The sequence below is a fragment of the Dipodomys merriami genome, unplaced genomic scaffold (assembly GCF_024711535.1).
Source record: "Dipodomys merriami isolate MVZ:Mamm:240054 unplaced genomic scaffold, mDipMer1.0.p SCAF_286, whole genome shotgun sequence".
NCBI classification, from domain to species: Eukaryota; Metazoa; Chordata; class Mammalia; order Rodentia; family Heteromyidae; genus Dipodomys; species Dipodomys merriami.
Genome location: NW_027204337.1, coordinates 84,524 through 95,298, shown reverse-complemented (window position 1 = coordinate 95,298; position 10,775 = coordinate 84,524). Strand labels below are relative to the sequence as shown.

The window sequence follows — 10,775 nt, the reverse complement described above, 5'->3', positions numbered from 1 at the left end:
GGTAGCACAGGCCCTGCTCTGGGCTTCTCATTCCTGTCTCAAGCGGCTTGCCAGGCTGGTCTCTTGCATGAAGACTTTGGCACTGCCCTCCTCTCCTCAGCTGGTTCCTTACCAAACTTTTCTTTTCTGTATCTTCCATTTTGAATTCTAGCCTAGACCATGAGCCCAACCAACTTCCACCACACCAGATAAAGTCTCCACATCAAACTTTTTGTAAGAAATATTTAAGTTAGAATGCTTTGGCTGGGTTTTGCTCAGACTTCACATACAAGTTAGGCAAAAGATGGTTGACTGTGGATGCTCCAGGTAGTCATGTACTCAAAGTACTGAGACTTCTATAACAAGAACTTTGTACAAGCGTGTAAGTGATCCAGAAAACTTAAAGAATAAAATTTAAAAGAAATTCAATATTCATTGATGGAACAGAAAAAAATGTACACTTAATGTTAAGCTAATTATGGGAGGAAAAATGACCTAGAATTTGAGAATCATAAAGATATAAGTGTTCAAGGTAATGCAAGGGGGTCTTGGGTGGTCCCTGAGGGTCTAGTGAAAATCCTATGATAGCCTTGTTCAGTATCCACTGTGCTCAGTATCCCAGCTTCTGTCCCTTCCAGTCACTCTGAGGTGCATCATTCCAGGTTAACCTGAGGAAGAAAAAAGGTTCACCTAACATCCTGCTCTTTCCTTGGGGTCAAGATTGCTTGGGAACTGGAGGTTCTTGGATAAATACTTAGATCTCTGGAGAGCAGACTCTTCAGGGTCAAGACTTTGGGTCATATTAACTGACACTGATGATGATAACACAATTTTATCTAACATAAATATGATTTTATTTGTACACTTTATCCAGTAACATTCAATAAATGGCTATTGAAAATAATCTAATTTAGAGCTGAAATCTTCATACAAAAGCAGAACTCTTCTAAGGCCTAACTTTGGAAATTACTACAGGATAAAAGTTGTGGTAGGACCCTTGACATTCTGAAAAATTATATAACTTAACCCACTCTTAGTGATTGGGTCTAGGGTGAATATGTACCCAAGTCATGGTTCACCACTTCTCTTCTCAGGACATAGGAGCTTTTAGAATGAGCTGAAACTAAATATCCTGTCACTCACCCCTTGGAGTGGCCTTGAAATAAAATGCAATCAGAAAGAGAAAAACAACAAAAATGCTTAAATACATCTGACAGCTCAGACTGAAAAGAGTATTTCTCCTGCATCTTTGTGCACCTAGCACAAGACCACAGTCTTCTCGTTCAAATATATTGGTATTCTGGGATCTTAAATCATCACTATTTGCCTCCTTCATTTCTTATGATACTGTTTCAAGTATACTGAAATATTTGGCCACATTTTATATGCTGAAGGTCTCATTCCACTCCATACAGACATGGACCACATTGTCCTACACAGTAACTTGAACCTCTGCAAGGACCTATGAACTAGTCAGAAACATAAAGGTATGTGCACGTCCATTCACATGACAAAAGATGCCCAAATATTCATGACAATCTATCATTACCCTGGCTTATAAGACATTTCAATATCAACTTCAATTGAGGGACAATGACTATACCCTATGGAGTACATTAGGCTTACACAGGAATGATAACTTTTCTGCACAAGGGACAAAGAGCCCATTTTAAAAAATATCTTCCCTGGCTTTGGAGTTTTTCTACTCAGGCCTGGGTACTGTCCCTGAGCTTTTTAAATAAATGAACAAAAGTCTATCAACTTGATTCACAGCACTACTTGTGGGAAATTTGGTGATAATTGGCACTAACACCTTCACAGCATTTTCTGCCTAGTTTGCCTTTCAATTGTTATCCTTAAAACTCATACTCTTGAGCAACTAAGAATTCAGATGTGTAGCACCAGTGGCCTGTTAGATCAGTAGATCTGAACTACTTGATTCAAGCAGGAATCATGGTTTCCACAGAATAGGACATAAAATTTATAACATCATATAGACATATGCAAAAGTCCTTTTGCAATCACTTGGTAAAGGACTGTTTACCTATCATTCTGTAAACCACATCCAAATTCTTCTACTAAGTATTTAGAAAAATGTATTGTTTGCACAGGTCATATTAGTAGTCCTCAGGTTGAATTCAGGGGGAAAATTTGTAAGTCTTCCTTTACCTTCCATGCCAGATGCCCTTTTGTATCACTCAATTTTCACCTTACAGTCTTGCTTCTCTGCCTGGGCATTTCTAGACTAATTTTTATAATTACATGTCACAAGGAGCAAACAAGATAGGCACATATCACCAGATCCACCCTTTTATTGATTAAGATACCATTTTCCATGAAGGTTTTGCATAGGATGGCCTACAAATATTACTGTTCTAATTTAGCTTCCTGAGTCGCTAAGATTCCACACTTGAGGGAGTGTAACTGGCTAGTTTTAATTGCTGGTCTTATATTAAGTGAGCAGTAAGTCTCTTAAATTTTGAGCTTAACCAAAAGTATTGGCCAAGTAATAGTAATAAAAATGATTAAAGCAATAATTAAATATGTTATCATCAGACCTATGTTGAATGAATGAGGTATTTTGGTTCCCGCCTTTTAATTTCAGCTATATGACAGGCCTAAGTAGAAGGACTCCACTCTGTGAACCATCCCTTCTCAGAAAGCATCCAGTGTGTAAACATGGGAGAATGAGCTATTTCCAAATGCCTGGTGTATATGCCTCTGTGTGTGTGTGTGTGTGTGTGTGTGTGTGTGTGTGTGTGTGTGTGTGTGTGTGTGTATGTGTGCCACAAGTAGGAAGGCCAAGGGCACAAGTGCCTCCCAATCCCTCCATTTTTGTACTAGGCCTGTATAGACCACCAGAAGGGTGAACACTGTGAGGGAAGGAGTTAAGCTAGCAACCTAGCTAAATCTGGCAATGTGAAGTCCACTGTCCTTATCTTGTTAATGGAATCATGGCCAGGATTTAAGGATTTTCTTTGAACAATAAAAACAAATACTGAAATTGTTGAAGGCACAGGAAGCCTGAGATGAAGCACTGAATGAAACCTCTTGTTCCCAGAGAGAGAAGATTTCTTCAGAAAAGCCCACAGGGCTCATGCTTTGATTCCTAGCTTTTATAGAGGCCAAGATGAGAGAATCTCCTTTGAAGCCAGCTCTGGAAGAAAAGACAGTAGAAATATCTCTACTTAACCACCAAAAATCAAGATGTGGCACAAGTGGTAGAGTGATAGTGTTGCTTTAAAAAAAGAGAAAATATCAAGTATGTTAAATCAGTTCCTGAGGTGAAGACCTCATATTGGAACAAAAACATTTGTTCATGAAAGTGTGAAAGTAGAGCTCTTCATGGAAGCAAACAGCTCTGGACTTATCTAGAATGACTGGCTTATATAGGATCTGGAGTCTTGGTCTTGGTTTACTAATTAAGCACTTTCTGATGTAACACAGACATTTTTTCTAAATGCATCCAGGCTATGTTTAAGTACATAACTATACAGAGGGATCTATCTTGGCTCTAGAAATTCTAACTTTAGGTCAAACTTTGTGTTCATGTAAATGAAGACAGTATACTTGTTGTAAGGTGAATTATCCCAGAAGGTCACATTTTTTATTGTCTAAATGATGTAATTAGGCTCTCGGTAAGTTTAGAACACTACTTTGTAAAAATATGAAACTCTTCACGAATGTACGTGTCATCCTTGCACAGGGGCCATGCTAATCTTCTCTGTATCGTTCCAATTTCATCCAATGTGCTGCCAAAGTGAGCACAGAAGCCACATTTTGGAAGACGGAATACTGGAATCTTTATTACACAGGTAGCAGTCTGCAAGCAGCCCATTATAACAAAGGATTGCTGTCGACAAATACACTTAGACAGCTTGGAAACAGGCCAGAAAGGAAAAAAAAGAGTAAAAACAATACCAACAAACCAATACAGCACTGAATTGGGACACCATGATTAACAGAGACAAGCCAGGAGACAGGACACAGGACAGGATCACAGAGACATGTGGCATGGTGTCTGGTGCCACTGATGGTCCAACCTAAATAGGGCCAGAGCAGTGGGCAGGTCCACAGGAAACTCCCAGTCCCAGGCACTGGACTAACAGATTGAGTAACATATCAGCCAAATGCTCACCCCTGCTTCCAGGGATCCAGGCACACACATCATCTGGGAGGCAGGTGATGGATGATGTCATTTCCTTCCCTGATCATGAAGACAAGATGGCAGACCTCACCATCTACCCTGTGGCCAGTATGGCACCAGCCAGGCCTGACCTCCTTACTTAATATTACTGATTTTATTAAATCACTTTATTAAATGTTACAGACTCTGCATCATTTTCTAAATAGATAAAGAGTATACTTCTTGTAAAAGCCATTTTTTTACTTTTTTTTTGTTGTTGTGAAAATATCAAACCCAAGGGTTACAATTACAGGAGCAAAGTAATGAGTACACTTCCTATCTAGTATTGTTGCCTCCTCCTTTGTTTCCTCTTACCATCCCTGCCCTCCCATCTCCCACACCCCCCACCAAACTTGTAAAATTCATTTTACAACATAACATCTTGTACTTTTCATTGTTGGAATGAGTCTAACTATATCTCTATTAAAACAATTTTTCCCTTCCCCTCCACAAATTATATCAATATCAAATACAGTGAAAACAAGGATTATACCATGGTAGAGACATACAAAACAACATAGAAATCATCTTATATATATATTAGCAACAATAGGAAGCAAGAAAAAACATTGGTGTCCTTATCTTCAGTTTTATTTCCCCTAACATCAACTTATCTAACCGTTTCTGCTTGTCTCACACATATACCAGTTATTATAAGGGAAACCATGGAACCTATGTTTCTTTGGGCCTGGCTTACTTCACTCACTATAATTTTTTCCAAGTCTTTCCATTTCCTAATAAATGGAGCAATTTCATTCTTACTGATGGAGGCATAGAATTCAATTGTGTGACACATTTTCTTGATCCATTCATCTACTGAGGTGCATCAGGGTTAGTTCCTTATATTAGCTATGATAAATAATGTTGCAATAAATGTAGTCATTCTGGTAGCTTTAGGATATTCTTGTTTGTGATCATTTGGGTAAATGCTCCAAAGTGGGATTACTGCATCACAGGAGAGCTCTATGTGTAGTCTTTTGAGGAACTTCTATAAATCTAAAATATACCTGGAATACAAAAAATGAAATCCCCCAACAACACATCCTCAAAGAAACAACGGCCTAATAAATAGGTGGGCTAAAGTCTTAAAGAGAAAATTCTCTGAAGAGGAAAGGATGGCCAATAGACAAATGAAGAAATGTTCAACATCCCTAGCCATAAAAAAATGCAAATCACAATATTGAAATACCACCTACATTTTGGGGTGTATTTTCTGTTAATATTGTTTAGTAACACTTAAGACTTGACTCTTCTGTGGATTTGTCTTTAGTGGATACTTTAAAGCTCTACTTGATTCAGGAATGTTTCTTCTCCCATAAGAAGTCTTTATGCTTTTCCAGCCCACCTATCATGTTCTGACCAGGAACTTCTAGGGTAAAATCACACAGGTTCTTTTCTGACTCTCTCATTTGGCTTCTCTCCAAGCCATGGTTCCAGAATCTTTACTCATGGTCAATAGCAAGAAAGAAGAAAGGATCTCTGATGAGATTCTTTTATTTCTCACTCTGTTTGACATTCCATTTTATGAACCTAACTGTGTACAAGATTGAAGAACAGAAAAAAAAAAGATTCAGCTTCAGGAACATGTTTCTGAAGAAGCTAAAGATGGCTTGGAGATTTATCTGATTATCAAATCTTGCCTTCTAAGTTAAGTACAGTTTTGCTTTAGTTTGTTTCTCATTTTTTAATGCAAGGACAAAGTTGCCTCACTTTTTATGTGATTCAATGACACCTAGGAGGTAACTTCTCATGGAAGGTAAAGGTTGGCTAGAATCTGGTCAGCCATCACAGCCTCGTACATAACATTAGACTATCCTAATGAAGTTTTAATGGATTTGCTGAAATAGTGTGTTCAAACATAACTTTGACTGTTGTATAGGACTGGGTGTGTTATAAGTACTTCAATTAATCTCTGTAAATACTCTTGGACTGCTTTTTGGTATTTGTCTTTCTTGACTCTTAGGCTGTATTTCACGGTAATTATAGAAATCTCTGTTTTTCCCAAAGGTATGTACAAGTGTAGTAGTACTAGATGATATTTCTATGTAATTCTATATTTGGTTCTTTTTAGGACTCATTGTCCCATCTCTGATAGTTTTACATACCTGAGGGAAATGCACCAAGGTTCACATTGTTGTCACATCTTTCCTAGCTTTTCTTACACTTTGGAAGGATTTTTGTTGTGTTGTTTAAAACTACGGCCACACTAACATGTATAAAATAGATACTTTATTGTAATTTTGATTTGAATTTGTCTCCTGATTATTGATACTACTTTTACATTTTAATCAGCTATTTGCGTATGTCCTTTTTAGAAAAGTCTCTTCAATATTTTTCCCATTTTAAATTAAATTTTTTTGTGGGGGTTTTACTTGTAGGATTTTCTTTATATTTTCTAATTCAGATTTGTTAGGAATCTATTTAAAGACATAGGCAAATATTTTCTCCTACCATGCTTTTGCTTCTTCGTTGATAGATCTTTTCAGTATACAAAGTTTTCATTGTATGCACTTAATCTTGTTTTGTTTGGTATTTATTTTTTTTAATTTTTGTTCACTTATTTATTTACTGTCGCTCATGGGGTTTGAACTCTGGGTTTGAGCTTGTCCCTCAGCCCTTCAGTTCAAGGCTAGCACTCTACCACTTGAGCCGTGCCTGCACTTCCACTTTCTTTGCTGATAAAAGCAAGAGTCATAAGCATTTGGATTTTGATTAGTAACCCCAAAAGGATTTCAGTGCTTACTTTATGTTTAATTAACCACTGTGATAAGCCACTTGGATTGATTCACTCTTAGCCCATTTTGTAGTTCTGCTGAGTGAGTTATAATGAAACACGGTGTTCCTGATGTGAAGAATTTGTGTTTTCTCACTTTTCTAGAGGCTGAAACTTAGTTCTCAGGAGGATAAACCTCTCTCTACCACCACTACTATTCCTTGCTCCAGCTCCCTTTTGATAATTGTACCAAAACACAATTAAGACATGGTAGCAGCACAGAAATGTAATGAAATCATTAGAAATATGTTAAAAAAAATTGAAGTGCACAAACTAGCTAGAAAATGGTTACAGGAATCCATGGAATGAGAGACACAAAGAGACAGAAGTAAGATTGTGCTTAGATATTCGATAGGTCAAATACAGGTAAATAGTGATCCTCATCTTTTTTTTTTTTTTTTTTTTTTTTTTTGCAGTCCAGTCATGGTGCGTGAACTCTGGGCCTGGGTGCTGTCCCTCAGCTCTTCAGCTCAAGGCTAGTGCTCTACCACTTGAGCCACAGCACCACTTCTGGCTTTTTTTCTTTTTGCTTATGTGGTCCTGAGGAATCGAACCCAGAGCCTCATGCATGCAAGGCAAGCACTCTACCACTGAACCACCTTCCCCGCCCCATTTTGTATTGCATAGATAGGTAAATACATTATTTTGAAGTACAACCGGATGCTGATGGATCACGCCTGCAATTGTAGCTAGTCTGGAGGCTGAGATCTGAAGATCACAGTTCAAAGCCAGCCTGGGCAGGGAAGTCAGTGACACTCTTATCCCCAATTAATCACAGGAAAAACAAAAGTGGTGCTGTGGCTCAGGTGGTAGGGTGCTCACCTTGATCTGAAGAGCTCTGGGACAGCTCTGGGACCATTAGTTCAAGCCAAGGACCAGCACAAAAACAAACAAAAGTCCACTACTAAATACCACAAACAACATAGTGCATGTAATACTATTTAAACGTGCTGGACACAAGTGTCTCATGGTGGTAAACCTAGGATCTGAGGATTGAGTTTTCATCCAGTCCTTTCAGAAAAGTCAATGAAACTCTTATCTACAATTAATCACCTAAAAATCTACAAGTAGAAATGGTGATAGAGCCTTAAGTTAAAATGGTAAGGGATAGCACCCAGACAATGAGATCAATAACTTACAGTGGTACATTTTAATGTGATATAGGGAAATAAACACCAGGTTTAATAACTGGGTGGAATTGTGCAAAAATGCATACTGGCTTATGCAATTTTCTCTCATATATATGTATATATATAATCTTCACAATAATTTTTTATGAATGCACAAACAACAGAAACATAGAATAAGTTCTCCAGTGGATGTAGGCAGCAGTTGGAGCAGGGAGGGTGAGCAGACAGGGAAAAAGAGGTGAATATGGTTTAATAAATGTGTATTTGTGTGTGTGTGTCTGTATCTATGTGTGAGTGTTTGTGTGTTGTGTTTATCAATGAAACTTGCTGACATTGGGTTTCTTGTTTTCATCTACCATTTCATCGTGTTGTTGTTGTTCTTGTTTGACATTCCTGAGGCTAGAACTCAGGGCTTGAGAACTGTCCCTGAATATCATTATGCTGAAGGCTACCACTCTACCATTTGAGTTACAGCACCAGTGCTTCTAAGGGTATTTGGGGGCTGTTGTTGTTTATTAGGTACTGAGATTTCAAACTTAGTGCTCCATGCATGCTAGGCAAGCACTTTATCACTAAGCCAGCCCCAACCACACTGTTTTAAGAAAGGAGGCAGGGCTGGGAGTGTGGCTCAGTGGTGGAGTGCTTGCCTTGCATACATAAAGCACTGGTTTCTATGCCTCAGCACCACATCAGCAGAAAATTCATTGTGACTTATCACCAATTAAATGCCAGAAAACTAGAAGTGACATTCTGGCTGGAAATGGTAGCATGCCAGCCTTTAGTGAAAAGCAGAGGGAATATGCCAGGCCTTCCCTGAGTTTAAACCCCACAGCTAACAACTGAAAGAAAAAAGAAACAATCCCAAACAAAAACCTAATTACTTGCTCATTGCCTTTGTTCTTCTATTTTTTTTTTTTTTTTGTAGTTGTAACTGAATACTTCTTGTCATTCCATTTTCTACTTTCTTCCTTTCACTTTGGGGGGTTGAACTTTGGGACTTGCACATGGAAAGTGGATACTGCCTACCAACCTATTCTTTCTTCTTCTTCTTCTTCTTTTTTTGGGGGCACGGTCATGGGGCCTGAACTCTGGGCCTGGGCGTTGTCCCTCAGCTCTTCAGCTCAAAGCTAGCGCTCTACCACTTGAGCCACAGCGCCACTTCCGGCTTTTTTCATTTTGCTTATGTGGTGCTGAGGAATCGAACCCAGGGCCTCAGGCATGCAAGGCAAGTGCTCTACCACTGAGCCACCTTCCCAGCCCCTATTCTTTCTTCTTTTAACATAAAAAGTCTGCTTATAGGACAGGGAAGGTAGCTAAGTGGTACAGTGCTTGCATTGCATGAATGAGGAACTGGGTTCTATTCCTCAGATTCTCATACACAGGAAAAGCCAGAAGTGGTGCTGTGGCTCAAGTGGTAGAGTGCTACCCTTGAGCAAAAGCAGCTCAGGGAAAGCACCTGTATCCTGAGTTCAAACCAGAGGACCAGCAAAACAAAAACTCTGCTCATTTAAATTAGTCAATGTTTCCCCTGCAATTTAAAAGACAAACTTACAAGTGACATAATTTCACTTTCAATAGTATTGTCCTCATTTCCAGAGAGTTCAGGGGCTGCATACAGAAGAGACCCTATGCTTCTGCTGTCACTTATAAACTAGCTGTTGTACAACAGTAAACATCAACAGAAACATTTCTGCCTTTATTATTTTGAACACAAAAGGATTTGTAAGGGTTGGTAAAAATAAATGAAGGAAACCCTTCCTTTTCACCTATTTGTTGTGATCGTAATGGATCTATTTTGCTGTGCACTCAAGTCCCACACTTGTCATTTGAGTTATCATAGAATTCCTTTTCAATTTCTTTTCTTCTTAGGACACACACATTCACACATTACTACTTCATCTAACAATGTTTTACTACCAATTCTTCTAGTCCACAAGCAATTGTCTTATCTACATAGGACAAGACTATTACATTAGGCCACTGACTGCTCTGACTGGTCCCTGTGTCAACAGTCAGCCCTGCAGGAAACACGTGTGCACCTTGGCCCATGCTGCAGGTGCCGTGCTGTGCTGGTGGACTGAGGGGTAGCACATACCCTGCTCTGGGCTTCTCACTCCTGTCCCAAGGGGCTTGCCTGGTTGGCCGGTTGCATGAAGACTTTGCCAGAGCCCTCTTCTACTCAGCTGGCTCCTTACCAAATTTTTCTTTCCTGTACCTTCCACTTTGAGTTCTGGCATAGACCATGAGCCCAACCAATTCCACAACATCAGATGAAGTCTCCACATCAAACCTTTGGTAACAAACATTTAAGTTAGAATGCACATATAAAGTTTTGGCCGGTGTTTTTGGGTCTGGTCGGGGGGCCTGAACTCTGGGCCTAGGCACTGTCCCTCAGCTCTTCAGCTCAAGGCTAGCGCTCTACCACTTGAGCCACAGCACCACTTCCGGCTTTTTTCTTTTTGCTTATGTGGTGCTAAGGAATCAAACCCAGGGCCTCATGCATGCAAGGCAAGTGCTCTACCAATGAGCCACCCACCCAGCCCCAAGGCCAGTTTCTTAATGTTTGTAGTAGTTAAGGTTCAAACCTTGGGCCTCACCCATGTAGAGCTCATGCTTTACTCCTGAGCCACCATCCCCATCTCTAGAGTAGTAGACAGTAACGTTTTTAATATGGTTGAACAATTTTGTGTGCATTTGTGTGGCCTGC

The 10,775-nt window shown here is 39.4% G+C and overlaps 1 non-coding gene across 1 annotated transcript; it reads right to left on the bottom strand.

Moving 5' to 3' along the window:
• Positions 1–3,640: 3,640 nt before the first annotated feature.
• Positions 3,641–3,747, bottom strand: LOC138838653 (U6 spliceosomal RNA). Its single transcript, XR_011375698.1, has one exon. It is a non-coding gene; the product is annotated as a U6 spliceosomal RNA (small nuclear RNA).
• Positions 3,748–10,775: the final 7,028 nt, after the last annotated feature.